The sequence below is a fragment of the Oncorhynchus masou genome, chromosome 16, assembly GCF_036934945.1.
Source record: "Oncorhynchus masou masou isolate Uvic2021 chromosome 16, UVic_Omas_1.1, whole genome shotgun sequence".
NCBI lineage: Eukaryota > Metazoa > Chordata > Actinopteri > Salmoniformes > Salmonidae > Oncorhynchus > Oncorhynchus masou.
Genome location: NC_088227.1, coordinates 20,347,502 through 20,365,937, shown reverse-complemented (window position 1 = coordinate 20,365,937; position 18,436 = coordinate 20,347,502). Strand labels below are relative to the sequence as shown.

At 42.9% G+C, this 18,436-nt stretch overlaps 1 protein-coding gene across 2 annotated transcripts in view; it reads left to right on the top strand.

Moving 5' to 3' along the window:
- Positions 1 to 18,436, top strand: part of LOC135557633 (calcipressin-2-like) — a 165,208-nt gene that overhangs the window by 107,579 nt on the left and 39,193 nt on the right. The window lies entirely within an intron of this gene.

Sequence of the window (18,436 nt, the reverse complement as noted above, 5' to 3'; positions counted from 1 at the left end):
AACTTCTACATTTCAGGTGCACGGTGTTTCCTCTGACACATTGGTGCGGCTGGCTTCCGGGTTGGATGCGCGCTGTGTTAATAAGAAGCAGTGCGGCTTGGTTGGGTTGTGTATTGGAGGATGCATGACTTTCAACCTTCGTCTCTCCCAAGCCCGTATGGGAGTTGTAGCGATGAGACAAGATAGTAGCTACTACAACAATTGGATACCACAAAATTGGGGAGAAAAAGGGGTAAAAAAAAACTTTAAAAAACTATCCTCCCTCCCCTACGAGCCTGCTGTGTGAGACTTTCTGCCCTGCTTTTAACGTGACACCAGAGGTTACACAACCCAGGAGTTATATTTGGCCGGAGGTCAAAGTTCAGCATGAAAAGAACAATCTGAGACAATCTGGATGCGTTTAAGATGAATGACGATGTTGTTCTCCTAAAGGAGGAGAGAACTGAAAAAATACTTTATTCTGGTTTCTGTTTATTTTAGTGTCTGTAATCCATCTTCTACTACATTTGTCTGTATGTGCTTAAAGTTGTGTTGCTAAAGTTGACATTCATCTGTTGATAAGTCAAAAGTTGACTCTGGTTTAGTGTTTGAATGTGCTCCTCTCCCTTTCTCCTCTCTTCTCTGTTTCTTTCCCCTCTCCTCCTCTTGTTAATACATGCCAGTAAGTGAACAGTGAACTGTAAACATGCCCGCCTGGCTTCGGTATCGTAACACTGTAATTACTTAAAAACTAACACGCACACCGCCTCAAAGGGGGTTGTGGGAAAAACACCGCACTTTGGATCACTTCTGTTCATTCCTCTATTACGGACCCTATTTTACCTTGTACTGCTATTCCACTGCAGAGCTGTTGTGTTCCTATTCGATTGTGCCTGAGTGGGAGTGTTTCTCATGCTGATAAGGAGCTGTCTGTCCTGTCCTCCTTAGTGCTGCTGGTTTCCTCTAGTCTTGATAGATCTGTGTGTTCCTCAAGGAGAGGTGTCACCACAGAAAGGTCAAATTGAGTGGCCCTCTGTCACTCACTCAGCCTATTTATAGATGTTCTGTTATCCTTATTGTGGGTGGGCTTCACTATAACAATACAGGGGTGTGTGTGTGTGTGTGTATTTTGGTGTCGGTGTGTGTGTGTGTGTTCTCTGAGTGTAACACTCAGTGGTAATTTCATGCTTTACTGGGCTGTACTCGTAGACGTCAGGGTGACTGGATGTTTATAAACTAGGGGCTGCTGCTTGGCCGATCCCAAGGCTTCCTACACAAAAACAAATGATTTTCTCAGTCCGTCTCTTTGTTTTTCTTACATGCATTTGACCTTCCTCCCCCAAACCCTCAAATGTGATAATGTCAACACAAGTACTCCAAAGAGCCACTTAGCTCCACCAGTTGTCATTAGTCTTGTTGTACAATGACAAAAGATATAGTGTACATCCAGTGTTCTCGGAATCACAGTCGTAATGAACTAAAACACTGTTAGCAAGCACAGTAGACCGCGGTGTTATTCGGTCTTCACCCATCTCTCCCACTGTCTGTCTCTGATAGCTGCAACACCACCAAACCAACATCCCCACCCATTTTACTCCCATCTGGAGCACTTTGCTTCATTAGGATATTTATATCCATAATTAGAGCACATAAACTGGAACACAGTTGAATAGATTTCAGAAAGGGCCCCTCCATCTTGACATTTGGCTTGAATGACCTGACTGCTGCAAACACCAGATGGTAATGATGAGGATGTTCACTGTTCACCTTTTCAGCTTTCTAGTATCTCAGGGCACTTAAAGCCATCAGACACCCACAACAACAGGCTGTTCTCTGCTAACACTGCTGTTATGTGTGCGCGTGCGTGTGCATGCGTGTGTGTGCGTGTAGGAATGTGTCTTGTGTATGAGACTGACATTTGTCATGGCCCTATTGCTTGGTGGGGACTTTTAAGAGCTTGTAAAGAATCAATCAATCAAATGTATTTATAAAGCCCTTCTTACCCCCGGACAAGGCCAAACAGGCAGGATATAACCCCAACCACTTTGCCAAAGCACAGCCCCAACACCACTAGAGGGACATCTTCAACCAGGAAGGCCCTCACACTGTTTATGCTTCCAATTCACCGTTCATCGACAACGTTTCAATCTGAAGCCGATCTTGGTCAGGTCAAACAGTCTGTGTGTTCACAACCCAAAATATAAACATTTCACCTCACATGACCATTACGCACATGACGCGTGGTGATTGTGGAATCAATTTAATCCATTTGTGTGCATCGTCAATCATAATTAATGAAGGAGAGGTACATATGGTCACAAAGGATTAAATACCTAGGCAACAGAGAAAATGATTATGTTGGAAACTGAAATACCTGCCCATATGACCATTACGTGCAGATATAATTACAGTGACCTATTTCAAAAACAGCTTGTGTACCTCTAAGAATTTGATGTCAATGAGTTGGGCACAGCTATAGAAAGTTATAGAAAACCGAACGTATATGTAATGTGCAAAATGACCAAGTGAAGACCTGAAGACAAATCAACATAGCATATTCACGTAAGAAATGGTCTGATATCAAACCCTAGGTTCAGACCTTTAGGAGACATGGTGGACAAACAGTGAATCCAATACAGTTCTCTTCTCGGTAACAGATTATCAGTACCCCCCCTTCTCTCTTAGAAGGCTTAACATGTTCCATACCAATGTCTTTCAGAGAGCTGATGTTGTGACGAGCCTCCATGAAGTGGGCAGCCACAGGGTTTCTCTGATCAAGAGTCCTGATGTTACTCCTGTGATCTGCTATCCTTGTTTTCAGAGCTATCCTTGTTTTCCCTACGTAGCATAGACCACACACTTGATCAGGTATACCACATTATTTGGTAGGAGACGTGATCAACTTAATGACCTTGCAGGTGATTGAACGTTGTGTGTTTGTTCGTGACGTTTCAACGGGAACATCGGCCACATTTGTAATTACCGTCTAGCTCATTGTCTTAGGAAGGTGCTACGTGTCACGGGTGGAAAAATCAGACCTCACCACCTCTTGACTGATGTTGGGGGCGCGTCTGAAGGCTCACCCGCTGGGATCTTTAAACTCTAGATGTGCCAGTGTTTTCTTAATAATGTGGTCGAACTACTGTATTTTCCAAGTAGGGGGTATTGGAGAAAGCGTTGCACTCATTGGTCCAGGGGGTGGTGTGGTTTGGTAGTGAAGCTATCATCCTGGGTCATGTTTTTCTAACAGTCCTGTGCATCATTCACCCAATCCTTTGGGTAACTTGTTGTCTAAAGCGTTCGTCCAGATGACATTTCCCAGAGTCACTGTGTACTACAGATCCTGTGTATGTGACTGTATTGGCTGATAGGAGGGCTCTTTTTCCGGGGTGTAGAGTGGAAGCTATCTTCGTGGAACAGGAAATTCCTGTCCGTCGGCTTCCTGTATAGGTCCATGCTAAAGCCACCCCACTCTTTATCAAAATGTCAAAGGTGAGCGTGAATTTCAGGTGTTCACTGTTTGCATTGATGAAGGAGCGGAATTGATGAAGTTCCTCTGCTGTGCCCTGGAATAGAAGGAATATGTCATCAATGGAGTGTTTCCAAAGCTTGAGATTGCGCAAGAATGGATTGTTAGGGCTGAAATTCTCCTCAAACAACCCCACATAAAGATTTGCATAATTCGGTATAATTTTACTAACCATAACCGTTTCGGTGAGCCCAGTGCCATAACATGTTATGACACGGTCATAACCATGTCATAATATGTCCTAACCATGTCATAATATGTTATAACCTGTCATAATATGGTCATAACACTGTCATGACCCATATATTTACACCTGTTGCGACATTATTGCGTTATTTTATGGCAGGTTATGAGGTCATAAGAGTTTCCTTTCATTTGAAAGTTTGTTTTCTTAAGGTCTTTACAGTCATATATTTTTTTTCAACTTGCAGAAAATACACTTTATGACACTGTTATGAAGCATTATGAACATCATAATCATATAAGCCAGATAGGCCCTTATGTCAGTCATCTGTCAAAAAGAGGGTGCCTTGTCCTGACCCTGAAATCTGCTCCTGCATTCATCCCAGTCATCAGCAACAGAGCATTGGGGGAGGTGCATGTCTGACATCAATTTGTGCGCAATTACAATGATAATTTTATATGATCAATTTCAGAAAATTTTATATAACATAAACATACTGTTGTCAAGTAGACTATGGTGTAATGGAAAGTTGTGTCTTGTGTGGTAGGTTTTGTGGGTTTTGTCGCTCTTATATAGGTGTCATAACCAGCCACAAAATAACTACCTGGTAGGTTTTGTGGGATTTAACACTCTTATGTAGGTGTCATAACCAGCCATAAAATAACTACCATCTGTGGTAGGTTGTGTGGGTTTTTACACTCTTATGTAGGTGTCATAACTAGCCATAAAATAACTACCTGGTAGGTTTTGTGGGATTTGACACTCTTATGTAGGTGTCATAACCAGCCATAAAATAACTACCTGGTAGGTTTTGTGGGTTTTGTCACTCTTATATAGGTGTCATAACCAGCCATAAAAGAACTACCTGGTAGGTTTTGTGGGTTTTGTCACTCTTATGTAGGTGTCATAAGCAGCTTTAACATAATGTTATATATGTCACAACAAGTGTAAGTATATGTGTCATGACAGTGTTATGAAAAGTCCTTAGTCAGAATAATCTCGGCAAATTCAACAATACATTTACTAGACGCTCTTATCCTGAGTAACTCACAGGAGCAATTAGGGTTAAGTGCCTTGCTCAAGGTCACATTGACTGATTTTTCACCAAATCGGCTTGGGGATTTGAACCTGTGACCTTTTGGTTACTGGCCCAATGCTCTTAACCGCTAGGCTACCTGCTGCCCCAATGTAGTACAGTACTGCTACTGCTACAATACAATTTAGTTAGCACTAGGGAGTGTACCAGTGGGTCGTTGACTAAGACAGTGTACCAGTTGGTTGTTGACTAAGACGGTGTACCAGTTGGTTGTTGACTAAGACGGTGTACCAGTGGGTCGTTGACTAAGACAGTGTGCCAGTGGGTCGTTGACTAAGACAGTGTGCCAGTGGGTCGTTGACTAAGACGGTGTGCCAGTGGGTCGTTGACTAAGACAGTGTACCAGTGGGTCGTTGACTAAGACGGTGTACCAGTGGGTCGTTGACTAAGACAGTGTACCAGTGGGTCGTTGACTAAGACGGTGTACCAGTGGGTCATTGACTAAGACGGTGTACCAGTGGGTCGTTGACTAAGACGGTGTACCAGTGGGTCATTGACTAAGACGGTGTACCAGTGGGTCATTGACTAAGACGGTGTACCAGTGGGTCGTTAACTAAGACAGTGTGCCAGTGGGTCGTTGACTAAGACAGTGTGCCAGTGGGTCGTTGACCAAGACGGTGTGCCAGTGGGTCGTTAACTAAGACAGTGTACCAGTGGGTCGTTGACTAAGACGGTGTGCCAGTGGGTCGTTAACTAAGACAGTGTGCCAGTGGGTCGTTGACCAAGACGGTGTGCCAGTGGGTCGTTAACTAAGACAGTGTACCAGTGGGTCGTTAACTAAGACAGTGTACCAGTGGGTCGTTGACTAAGACGGTGTGCCAGTGGGTCGTTAACTAAGACAGTGTACCAGTGGGTCATTGACTAAGACGGTGTACCAGTGGGTCGTTGACTAAGATGGTGTGCCAGTGGGTCGTTGACTAAGACAGTGTGCCAGTGGGTCGTTGACCAAGACGGTGTGCCAGTGGGTCGTTAACTAAGACAGTGTACCAGTGGGTCGTTGACTAAGACGGTGTGCCAGTGGGTCGTTAACTAAGACAGTGTGCCAGTGGGTCGTTAACTAAGACAGTGTGCCAGTGGGTCGTTAACTAAGACAGTGTACCAGTGGGTCGTTAACTAAGACAGTGTGCCAGTGGGTCGTTAACTAAGACAGTGTACCAGTGGGTCGTTGACTAAGACGGTGTACCAGTGGGTCATTGACTAAGACGGTGTACCAGTGGGTCGTTGACTAAGACGGTGTACCAGTGGGTCGTTGACTAAGACGGTGTACCAGTGGGTCATTGACTAAGACGGTGTACCAGGGAGAATTCTAGGTCTTAGTTGTAGTATGGCCTGGAACTAGGGGCCTTGTTTTTCCTGGTCAGGTCAGGTGTTCAAAAACACTCATGGTCCTAGTTATGCAATATTTATTTTGTGTTGGCTAGGCCTGTGGAAGAGATGTGTTCTTACACAACAGAAGACCATGCCTCCTTGGGCCTCTGTTGAGACTCATCTGAGGAGTGAGATGGTGCCATAAACAGTTCCTAGTGTTGACCAAGCTTTTCTCCTCCAGGGAAAGTGTTGCTTGCTCTCTTTCAGAATACATATTCTTTGTGTGTTCCTCTTGGTCCTGAGCCTAAAAGGAGCTAGGGCGAGTCTTTGGGAACACAATGTTACCCACTTTCTCGTGCCAGATCTCCTCACTGTCTCCCGAAAAGAGAAACGCAAGGGGTACTTCATCTTGTCACCCTCTTGTCTAACTTGACAACACCAAAGAAAGCAGCTCTCGTTGTGTCCACATCGTCTGTACTGGACTATCAAGGATTTGCACTCAAGAAAGGGATCAGATCATGTTACAACGCGTACTTTATGCGTAGTTTATTTCGTCACTAGCGAGATTGAGTACGCAGCACACTGTGTGCTCAAGTCCTCATATGCAATCTACAATAAGTCAGTCTGGCCCAGCTAAAGCCTTGTGTCACTTGGAAGGTCAGTTAAGATGGATCAGCCTTGTCCTAGTCATTCCTGTCTGTCCTCTGTAGTGGCATGTTGTACACAGTCAGTCAGTACCTCCTGGTTGGGAATGCTGTGTGAGTGTCCTGGAACATAGTATCTGGAATCTCCAGTGAAAACAATGTAGGAACAGAACACAGGCTGTTTCTGATTAACATTCTGAGTGCAGAGAGAGCACAGGACAACACAGCTCGGAGTTGGAACGCTGAACACTAGAAGCTGCTCGAAATTCCCTGTGTACTTCTGCTGTGTACTTTACTTTAGGCCAGGAATTATCCTTTTGTGTCTTTAGCATGTGTCAATGTGTCAATTGTTTTCAATTAAAATTGTCAAAAAGAAACAGATAGCTTCTTAGCAAAGAGCAATTTCACAAGCAATCATTTTGCTAGGACTGCCTGGGTTTGGTCTGAGTGGGGAGGGGAAAACTGAAAACGATCTGTTTTTGGCAGAGAAGTTCGGAACTCACGTTCTTATTGGTCTATTAATTAATTTACCGCTTGGTGATGTCACCAAAACAGACTGAAATGTCAGGTGATCTTTTCAAACAGCTCTTACACTAAAAGGGCATTATCATCATTTTCGTAACTTCACAATATTATTACAACCTCATAGTGTGGAAATATTTATAAAACATAGGAAAATCACGTTTTTGACTGCAATGGGCCTTTAATGAGTTTCAGTGGACTGGTCTTTTTCATACAGTGTCATTTTTCTGGGTCGTCTTTGTTTATGTAGAGTGTTATTCTTCGCCGTGTTACTTGTGCTAGGTTGAACTCTGTTGATGTTGCATAACCCCATAGCAACAGTTAGCAAAATGACACCTCGTGCTCTTACCAGGCTTCACTCTATTGGGAACTTTGTGTGGAGCAGTAGGTTTCGTTTTACCATTTGAGCACCATCACTTTCCAACACATCACTTCTGATACACAAAACACTTTGCAAGATCAGCTCAATTCCCTCCACTCCTCTGTCCATGGACTAAGTTTGGATGGTCCTACGTCAGAACGTTAGATAATTGTTTAACCTTCAGACCGATCATTGTCCTCTGTAGTGGAAAGTATTCAGATACCCTGCCAATGAGTCAACCCTGTGTCATGTTCTCAATGTGATATACCAACTATAAATAGCTTTGCAGGGGGAAAATGTAGTCATGAATAATCTGCTGCACTGTGTACAGTATGTGCGTGTGTGTGCATATCTTTCTCATTCTGCAGTCAGAATGTATACGATTATGGGATTCTGTGGAGTTTCTAGAGGTTATATGAGTCATATGCATTCATTTCCCCTACTCTTAAAGTAATATGACACTTCACACTACGGTAGAGAATGTCTAATACATTTTACGGTAGTCTCAATATTTAGGGACTTTGCTTTGAAATATGGTAACAGTCAGTAACTGCTTTAAAATATGGTAACAGCCAGTAACTGCTTTAAAATATGGTAACAGTCAGTAACTGCTTTGAAATACGGTAACAGCCAGTAACTGCTTTGAAATACGGTAACAGTCAGTAACTGCTTTAAAATATGGTAACAGTCAGTAACCGCTTTAAAATATGGTAAAAGTCCGTAACCGCCTTGAAATATGTTAACAGTCAGTAACTGCTTTGAAATACGGTAACAGTCAGTAACTGCTTTGAAATACGGTAACAGTCAGTAACTGCTTTGAAATACGGTAATAGCCAGTAACTGCTTTGAAATATGGTAAAAGTCCGTAACCGCCTTGAAATATGTTAACAGTCAGTAACTGCTTTGAAATACGGTAACAGTCAGTCAATGTGAAATACAATATGCCTCAGGCTACTGCCAGTCTTCACTATCACCGGAGGAGAAAATGTGTGAGGTCGATCTACAGGAATGTTTCTGCGAGGTCATTGCCATTCCCTCAATGTATTTTGTATTGCCTTGGATAAGAGCAGCTGTGGTGCATGATCACCTAGTTACGCCCCTGGAAGCTCCTCCAGACATGTAACGGGCCTCGCTAACAAAAGGTGCCATCACTCACTCATTCCCATCCTGTCAACTCCTGCTCATCCACTCTAACATCAGCCCCATGCCACGTCCTTCCTGACATCTAATCTAACACCCTCTAATCATATATACAGTACCAGTCAAAAGTTTGGACGCACCGACTCGTTCCAGGTTTTTTTAACTATTTTACTACATAGTAGAATAATAGTGAAGACATCAAAAATATTAGTAGTAACCAGAACTGTGTTAAACAAATCAAAATATATTTTATATTTGAGATTCTTCAAAGTAGCCACCCTTTGCCTTGATGACAGCTTTGCACACTTGGCATTCTCTCAACCTGGAATGCATTTTAATTAATAGGTCTGCCTTGATATAAGTTATTTTGTGGAATTTCTTTCCTTCTTAATGCATTTGAGCCAATCAGTTGTGTTGTTACAAGGTATGGGGGATTTACAGAAGAAGCCCTATTTGGTAAAAGACCAAGTCCATATTATGGCATGAACAGCTCAAATAAGCAAAGAGAAACAAAGTATATCATTACTTTAAGACATGAAGGTCAGTCAAACCAGAACATTTCAGGAACTTTGAAAGTTTCTTCAAGTGTAGTCACAAAAAGCATCAAACGCTATGATGAAACTGGCTCTCATGAGGACCGCCACAGGAAAGGAAGACGCAGAGTTACCTCTGCTGCAGAGGATATGTTCATTAGAGTTACCAGCCTCAGAAATTGCAGCCAAATAAATGCTTCACAGAGTTCAAGTAACAGATACATCTCAACATCAACTGGTCAGGGGAGACTGCATGAATCAGGAATTCATGGTCTAATTGCTACAAATAAACCAGAAGAAGAGATTAGCTTAGGCCAAAAAACACGAGCAATGGACATTAGACTGGTGGAAATCTGTCATTTGGTCTGATGAGTCCACATTTGAGATTTTTAGTTCCAACCACCATATCTTTGTGAGACGCAGAGTAGGTGAACTGATGATCTCTGCATGTGTTATCCCCACAGTGAAGCATGGAGGAGGAGGTGTGATCATGTGGGGGTGCTTTGCTGGTGACACTGTCAGTGATTTATTTCAAATACAAGGCACACTTATTAACCAGCATGGCTACCACAGCATTCTGCAGCGATACACCCTCCCATCTGGTTTGTGCTTAGTGGGACTATCATCTGTTTTTCAATAGAACAATGACCCAACACACCTCCAGGCTGTGTAAGGGCTAATTGACCAAGAAGGAGAGTGTTGGAGTGCTGCAACAGATGACCCGGCCTCCACAATCACCCGTGGAGGAAAGTGTGAAGAAAAGCAGCTAACAAGTGCTCAGCATATGTCGGAACTCCTCCTTCTTCTCCTTCAAGATTGTTGGAAAAGTATTCCTCATGAAGCTGGTTGAGAGAATGCCAAGAGTGTGCAAAGCTATCATCAAGGCAAAAGGTGGCTACATTGAAGAATCTCAAATATAAAATAGATATTCATTTGTTTAACACTTTTTTGGTTTGTACTAGGGCTGTGGTGATCATGAAATCAGCAGGGGGTTGTCAAGCAAATCACTGGTGTTCTCACGGTAATTGACCGTTAATTAACATGAACACACATAGCCTACAAACCATTTAAAAAAGTCTAATAAATCCATGTCATATAGCCTACACCTTCACAATATATCCATCCAATAAATCTAAAGAAACATGATATGAAGAATATGTAGTCTATTTCAGAAGAACAGAATAGCATACTCTGAGTTGTCCTTATGTTAGGTCCTGATGTCTGTAAGCCATATGGCTGTGGGCGACACTAGTTCATTTAGCAGACAAGGTTAGTTTACAATTCCGTAATTTTGCACGCCCAATTTTTCAGTTTTTGATTTGTTAAAAAAGTTTGAAATATCCAATAAATGTCGTTCCACTTCATGATTGTGTCCCACTTGTTGTTGATTCTTCACAAAAAAATACAGTTTTATATCTTTATGTTTGAAGCCTGAAATGTGGCAAAAGGTCGCAAAGTTCAAGGGGGCCGAATACTTTCGCAAGGCACTGTATATGCTTAATTTAGAGTTATTAATGTAACTTAAGTTGTTCTACAAACTTGGGCTATATGTTTTGATTTTTAATACATTGTAAGGCTGCATGATGAGACTAATGATGAATTGAAAAATGTTGCTTGAAAGGAACGAGCTCTGCTTTGTTCTTTAAGCAGGATGTAAACACCCCAATCGTCTCTCATTCACAATCTGACAAGTACCTGATAGTGCCTCGAATTTCACTGCGGCCGTAATGCACCCTAAAAAAATCCATGCCTTTTGCGGCCCGGAGCGCTCTGTTGTGCTTCTCTCCCTGAGTATGCTACGCAATCCGAAGCCCTCTCACTCACATGGCTCTATGTCACCTGATCGGGTCTTTCTCACAGGCTACAAGTGAAGACAGACACATCGGGGATGCAACTGCGCGCGTCCTTATTCAATTCCGAGGTGCATATTGAAGATATTGGAAGAACTGTCCATATTTACTTTTCGTCAGCCAACAAGATGAGTTGTCCTAATGAACAGCAAAAGCACTAGCCTGTGTCAATCTACTATCCCAAATAGTACATAAGTCGACCTCTTCTGTTCTGTGCGAGAAATAAATATTCCAAACATATTCTGGGACATTTGTGGGATGTGACAGATCCCAAATTAATACAACCACAAGCATCAAAAAAACTTTTTTATGCAATGTATCTGACGCAACAGATCAGAACATTTAGCTTCAAATGTTGGTAAACTATTAGTACAGCAAGCGCAAATGTTCCATTAGTGAAAAACACCATTATCAAAAGTGACTGCAAATGCAATTGTGCATGTAATGCTTTTATTATAAAGGTGCATTTTTATGGTGAAAATAATCTTCTCCAAATTTGAAAGTCACGCGCTGCTTATATATGCCAGTTAGGCTCCACACCCCTTGTAAAGCAGATTAATGTGATTAATTTTAAGAAGTTATGTAGCCACTTTAGTTGTGATACAAACCGTATTAAAACATATAGGCCTATGGGCTAGGCTGCATGAGGTGTGTGACTATGATGAAAAATAATTCAAAATTAAAAGGCGTTGTTTCTTAAGCTGGGCATCATTCACAAGTGATAATATGTCATTCACAAGTGATAGGCTAATATTATCCCCCATCAGAAATATAGTAAATAATATATGTGTGACATTTGTTTTGATTTGGACCATTATCAGGCACCTGTTTCAAAACATATTTTCATGCCAGGTAGGCTATACTCCTGTTGTAAAGAGAAGCAATGTGCTTCATATTAGGAAGGTTGATAAATAAATATAGTAGGCCTAGCCTATAGAAAGCTGATGGGATCCTCATCTTTTTATTAGTGGCCTTCACTCTGTTTTCTCCCGCAATTGCAAAGCTTATAGAAATGTTGCGCAACATGAGCTCATGGGCTCGCATGAAGTGTTTGATTAGATTTTTTAACACATTTGCATTGATGTCAGAGTGATTCGAGGGACAATAGAGTGCTGAGTACCAGGCAGTTAACAGGGTCGCTGTTTCACTCGTTCTCAGATGCGGTTTTCGATCTTGATTACCAGCATTATAAGGGACTCGTGGTCCTCTCCCAGTTCCAGAGAGGTCAGTTCATCCTTGATGGAGTTAGACAGATCCTGGTGGAAGACAGTGACCAGTGTCTCTGTATTCCACCCACTTTTGGCGGTGAGGGTGTGGAAATCGATGGCAAAGGTGGCCACTTGTCTGGCCCCTTGGCGAAGGTTCAATAGCCGGATCAACACTCCTTGTCCACCGACTGTGTGGTCGAAGACTCGTCACAACTCAGAAGTGAAGACTGATATGGAGCTGCAGGATGGTGGCTGCTGTTCCCACACCGCCGTTGCCCAAGCCACGGCTTTGCCCGAGAGTAAAGCGATGATCTTGACCTGATCGGTGTGAAACAAGGAGGGCTGTAGCTTGAAAACCAGAGAGCACTGAGTGAAGAACCTCTTGCATCTTCCTGGGTGGCCGTCATACTGTTCGGGGGCTGGGCTCCTTGGTTCCCAGTGCAGGTTCCATTGGGGATCTACTGGGCACTGAGACTCCTGGGTTGGGGGTGTTCAGTGGTTGGAGGGAGGCGGTAAGTGCCTAGAGAGTCACTGATATTTGGAATTGTTCTTGCTGCTGCCCCAGCAGGGCTCTTTGGTGGGTTAGAACGGTCTTGATCTGGTCGATCTGTGCTGGGTCCTTGTTGGGGCAGAAGCTTGCTGTGATGTGGTGATGTAGGATCCAGGAGCAGAGAAGAGACGAGGAACCTGTGGTTTAAAATAAACGTAAATGCTTTACTTGGAAAAAGTTCAACAGTAGGTACAAAGTAAAACTAGGAAAAACAACAAACACTATGACTTGATAATTCTCTCAGGAGACAAAAGCACAAGGCAAATGAATCAAGCTTCTGCAAAGGGTAACAGAGATCACACCTCTCTAAAAGGAAATCTTAATTAGTAACTGAAAATACCTTTGTCATTATAGTCTCTAAGGCGGGGTCTGCCGCCCTCTGGTGACAGGTGGAACCATGACAGCCCCATGGCAAAATGTGTCTAATTGCAAGAAATTATCTCCGTTGTCAAGATTTTTGCTTAGGGACCCCAAAAGGCTAGGCTGACATTCATCTGAGACACCCTTCACAATGTTTGAAATGTTGATATGGACTCACCATTAGGGGGACAAGTGTCCAGAAAGCCTTCACTACCTGGCCCCCACTCACAACACTCACAACACACACACACACACAACACACACACACACACACACACACACACACACACACACACACACACACACACACACACACACACACACACACACACACACACACACACACAGACACACACAGACACACAGACACATGCCCATGCAGATCACATCAGGGCCCCTGCCTCAATCTCTACCTCCCTCAGAATGACCTTTTTTAGTCAACTCTTCTCCTGAACAACATGCATTATTCCACCACTAATGTACCTGAGCCATTTGCTTAACTAGGAGGTATGCGCCCAATGGTCCTTTGGTAATGCATCAAGAAGGAGTATTTTTAGAAAACAATGTCTGTTCCAGCTCCAACAAAACCCTCCCTATACTTTCACCTCTTCACCTCACTGTCCATGTATGTAAAGGAATGTAATTCATTTTTTTATACATTCACAATGCCCTCCCGGCAGAAGAGACTGACGTAGAACAGTCTCGGAAGTATTTTAATGGCATTAGGCCTATGTAAGATAAAGCCCTAGTGATAGAACATAAACCTGACCCTGAGGGTGATTGATTGGTGGATAAGATTTAATGTGTGATGGGTTCCATGATAAGTCAGCTCAGAACCACATACTGCCTTGCTAACGCTGCTGCTGCTTTCCATTCCATTGCTGATGGAGCACTCTCTTGCTCTGTGTGGTGTGGGTCTGTCTGAGGCTATAGACTACTGGAGATAGATAAATCATCTGAGCTGGAATGTTATTGTACACAGAGGGAACCCAGTCTCATGGTCATGAGTTGTATGCAACACAGGGAGGGACATTGTCTGCTTTTGCCTTAGCTCTGGCTAGGCATTTTGCTTCTAGGTACAGATCTAGGATCAGTTTGCCTCCCTAATCCTGACCTTAGACCATTAGGGAGAAGAATGCAAAAGTGACCCCTTATCAGTGTCTAGGGGGCAACATCATCCCAAGGTGAAACTTTGAACACACTTCTTAAGCGGAGCAGCAATCTTTGCATGAATTCACACATCGCCCGACAACGCAGAGGGAAACTCTGCGTTAATGTGTTGATCCAAGTTACCTGGAGTGAGCCAGAGCCTCATCTACTGGACAGAGCTCTATTCCACAATCCCCTCACCGTCAGGCGGGGGTGATACAGCAACCTGAACTGAGCTGTCACCACTCATCTCCACCTCCCAGGCAGACACACACCAGTCCCAGCTGTCAGCTGCCAGGACACACACAAACACACATACACACACACTCCGCATCGGGAGCCTGCAACTCGCCACCGATCTCACACACACACTATAACATGAAACAAGCTCTCAGACACATTTACCGGATTGGAAAGTGACTGTCTGAATGATCTTCCTGTCTCTACAGATCAGCTCTACCAAGGAAAGTCATATTGTCATCTGTCACCGGCTCTGAAAATATCAAGCTGCCAGAACGCTCTCTATGTCAGAGACGACTATTGTATCTGACTGACTCAAATTGTTGCGAGTAGATGTTTTGATGAGAGTGAGACGTGACATCATGGAACTAAACTGTCAGACTAGTTTTAAACAGACATCTTGTAAACAATGTTACGTGGTCAGATTGTTTATTTGATGGAGCACTGCCTTGGCACAGAATGTATCCACTGACTAACAAAAGATCCATTGAATTGAATTTGCATTGCATGAACACACTCTCTGTAACCTGCCCATGCAGTCTCACTATTGCTGATCCTTCAAAGGAGGATATCCTGGCTGTCTTAAAACAAGAGAGAGATAAATGAAATCCCTATGTGTTCTAGTTTTTTTTTTTTTTACAAACATGCGCTGCTAATCAATTTACAGTAAATCTATTTTCAGGTCCACAGCTAAGAACCAGATGTTCCCTTTAAAAGTGCTTATTTTCACACTCTGCTGGCTAGATGTGGCGGCTCATTTAGAAGCTGCTAGAATAGCATTTTAGCTCAGCACCATGTGGAAAGAGGGAGGGAAGTAGCCCATGTACTCTGCTACGCTCTCTCTTTAAGGCTGTATTTAAAGTCTGCTTGTTATGATGGAACAACGTCTAATTTGGGAAAAGTACCTGTCATATAACTTAAGTGAGATGGGAGATTTCCATTATGGTCACAATCATCTACAGTAGAAGTCGGAAGATTACATACACTTACTTAGGTTGAAGTCATTAAAACTCATTTTTCAACCACTCCACAAATTTCTTGTTAACAAACTATAGTTTTGGGAAGTTGCTTAGGACATCTACTTTGTGCAGGACACAAGTCATTTTTCCAACAATTGTTTACAGACAGATTTACTTCACTTATAATTCACTGTATGACAATTCCAGTAGATCAGAAGTTTACATACACTAAGTTGACTGTGCCTTCAAACAGCTTGGAAAATTCCAGAAAATGATGTCATCGCTTTAGAAGCTTCTGATAGGCTAATTGACATCATTTGAGTCAATTGAAGGTGTACCTGTGGATGTATTTCAAGGCCTACCTTCAAACTCAGTGCCTCTTCGCTTGACATAACGGGAAAATCAAAAAGAAATCAGCCACAATTCCTCCACAATTCTGGTTCATCCTTGGGAGCAATTTCCAAACGCCTAAAGGTACCACGTTCATCTGTACAAACAATAGTACGCAGCCGTTATACCGCTCAGACGCGTTCTGTCTCCTAGAGATGAACGTACTTTGGTGCGAAAAGTGCAAATCAATCCCAGAACAACAGCAAAGGACCTCGTGAAGATGCTGGAGCAAAACGGTACAAAAGTATCTATATCCACAGTAAAACGAGTCCTATATCAACATAACCTGAAAGGCTGCTCCAAAACCGCCATAAAGAAGCCAGACTACAGTTTGCAACTGCACATGGAGAAATGTCCTCTGGTCTGATGAAACAAAAATAGAACTGTTTGGCCGTAATGACCATTGTTATGTTTGGAGGGAAACGGGGGAGGCTTGCAAGCTGAAGAACACCATCTCAACCGTGAAGCACGGGGGTGGCAGCATCATGTTGTGGGGGTGCTTTGCTGCAGGAGGGACTGGTGCACTTCACAAAATAGATGGCATCATGAGGATGGAAAATGATGTGGATATATTGAAGCAACATCTCAAGACATCAGTCAGGAAGTTATAGCTTGGTCGCAAATGGGTCTTCCAAATGGACAATGACCCCAAGCATACTTCCAAAGTTGTGGCAAAATGGCTTAAGGACAACAAAGCCAAGGTATTGGAGTGTCCATCACAAAGCCCTGAACTCAATACCATACAACATTTGTCGGCAGAACTGTAAAAGTGTGTGCGAGCATGGAGGCCTACTAACCTGACTCAGTTACACTAGCTCTGTCAGGAGGAATGGGCCAAAATTTACCCAACTTATTGTGGCAAGCTTGTAGAAGGCTACCAAAAACATTTGACCCAAGTTAAACCATTTAAAGGCAATGCTACCAAATACTAATAGAGTGAATGTAAACTTCTGACCCACTGGGAATGTGATGAAGGAAATAAAAGCTGAAATAAATCATTCTCTTCTAGTATTATTCTGACATTTCACATTCTTAAAATAAAGTGGTGATCCTAACTGACCTAAGACAGGGACTTTTTACAAAGATTAAATGTCAGGAATTGTGAAAAACTGAGTTTAAATGTATTTGGCTAAGGTGTATGTAAACTTTCGACTTCAACTGTATACTGTCCACTTGTCCTGTGAATGACCTGGTCTATGAACTCTATATGCTGGGGTCATCCTGGGGTCATGAGGTGGGGCCATAGAGGACAGACAGCTCTCTAGAACATAGCTACAGTAACAAATCAAATTTTATTTGTCACATACACATGGTTAGCAGATGTTAATGCGAGTGTAGCGAAATGCTTGTGCTTCTAGTTCAGATCATGCAGTATTATCTAACAAGTAATCTAACAATTTCACAACAACTACCTTATACACACAAGTGTAAAGGAACGAATAAGAATATGTACATAAAAATATATGGATAAGCGATGGCCGAATGGCATAGGCAAGATGAGGTAGATGGTGTAGAGTACAGTATATATGAGATGAGTAATATAGGGTATGTAAACATTATATAAAGTGGCATTGTTTAAAGTGACTAGTGATACATGTATTACATCCAATATTTAATTATAAAAGCGGCTAGAGATTTGAGTCAGTATGTTGGCAGCAGCCACTCAATGTTAGTGATCGCTGTTAACAGTCTGATGAACTGAGATGTTTTGTCAGAGATCAACCCTGAGGCTGTGGGAGAATTTCCCAGAACTGACTGTCTCCCCTCTTCTCCTCTTTCCCCTCACTCTGCCTACCTCTGTATCTATATTCCCTCACTTTGTCTCTCCCCCCGTCTCTCTGTCTCTCTCCCTTCTCTCTCGCTCTCTCTGTCCTCTCTCTCTTCTCGCTTTACGGAGCCCAGGGCAGGTCTGGGATGCGAGATTATCCTCAAATTAGACACCTTCATTAGCTCTGCTCTCCGGCAGGAAATTAATGCTAAACGAGCAGCTAGGCTGGATTCCAACCACACACACACACACACACACACACACACACACACACACACACACACACACACACACACTAATGATCTCACCAACACTAATGATAACAAAGCATCTATAGATAGGCTGAGTGAGTGACAGAAGGGAGTGCCACTCAACTTGACCTTTTTTTGGTGACACCTCTCCTTGAGGAACACACAGATCTATCAAGACTAGAGGAAACCAGCAGCACTAAGGAGGACAGGACAGACATCTCCTTATCTTACTCTCTCTTGCTCTTCATCGCTCATCTGGCCAGGTTTAATGAATGGGAGGTTTATTGGTTAGGCAACAGAAAACATAGTCTTGTCTGTGTTACCGATGTGAAATGGCTAGCTAGTTAGCGGTGGTGCGCGCTGAAAGCGTTTCAATCGGTGACGTCACTCGCTCTGAGACCTTGAAATAGTGGTT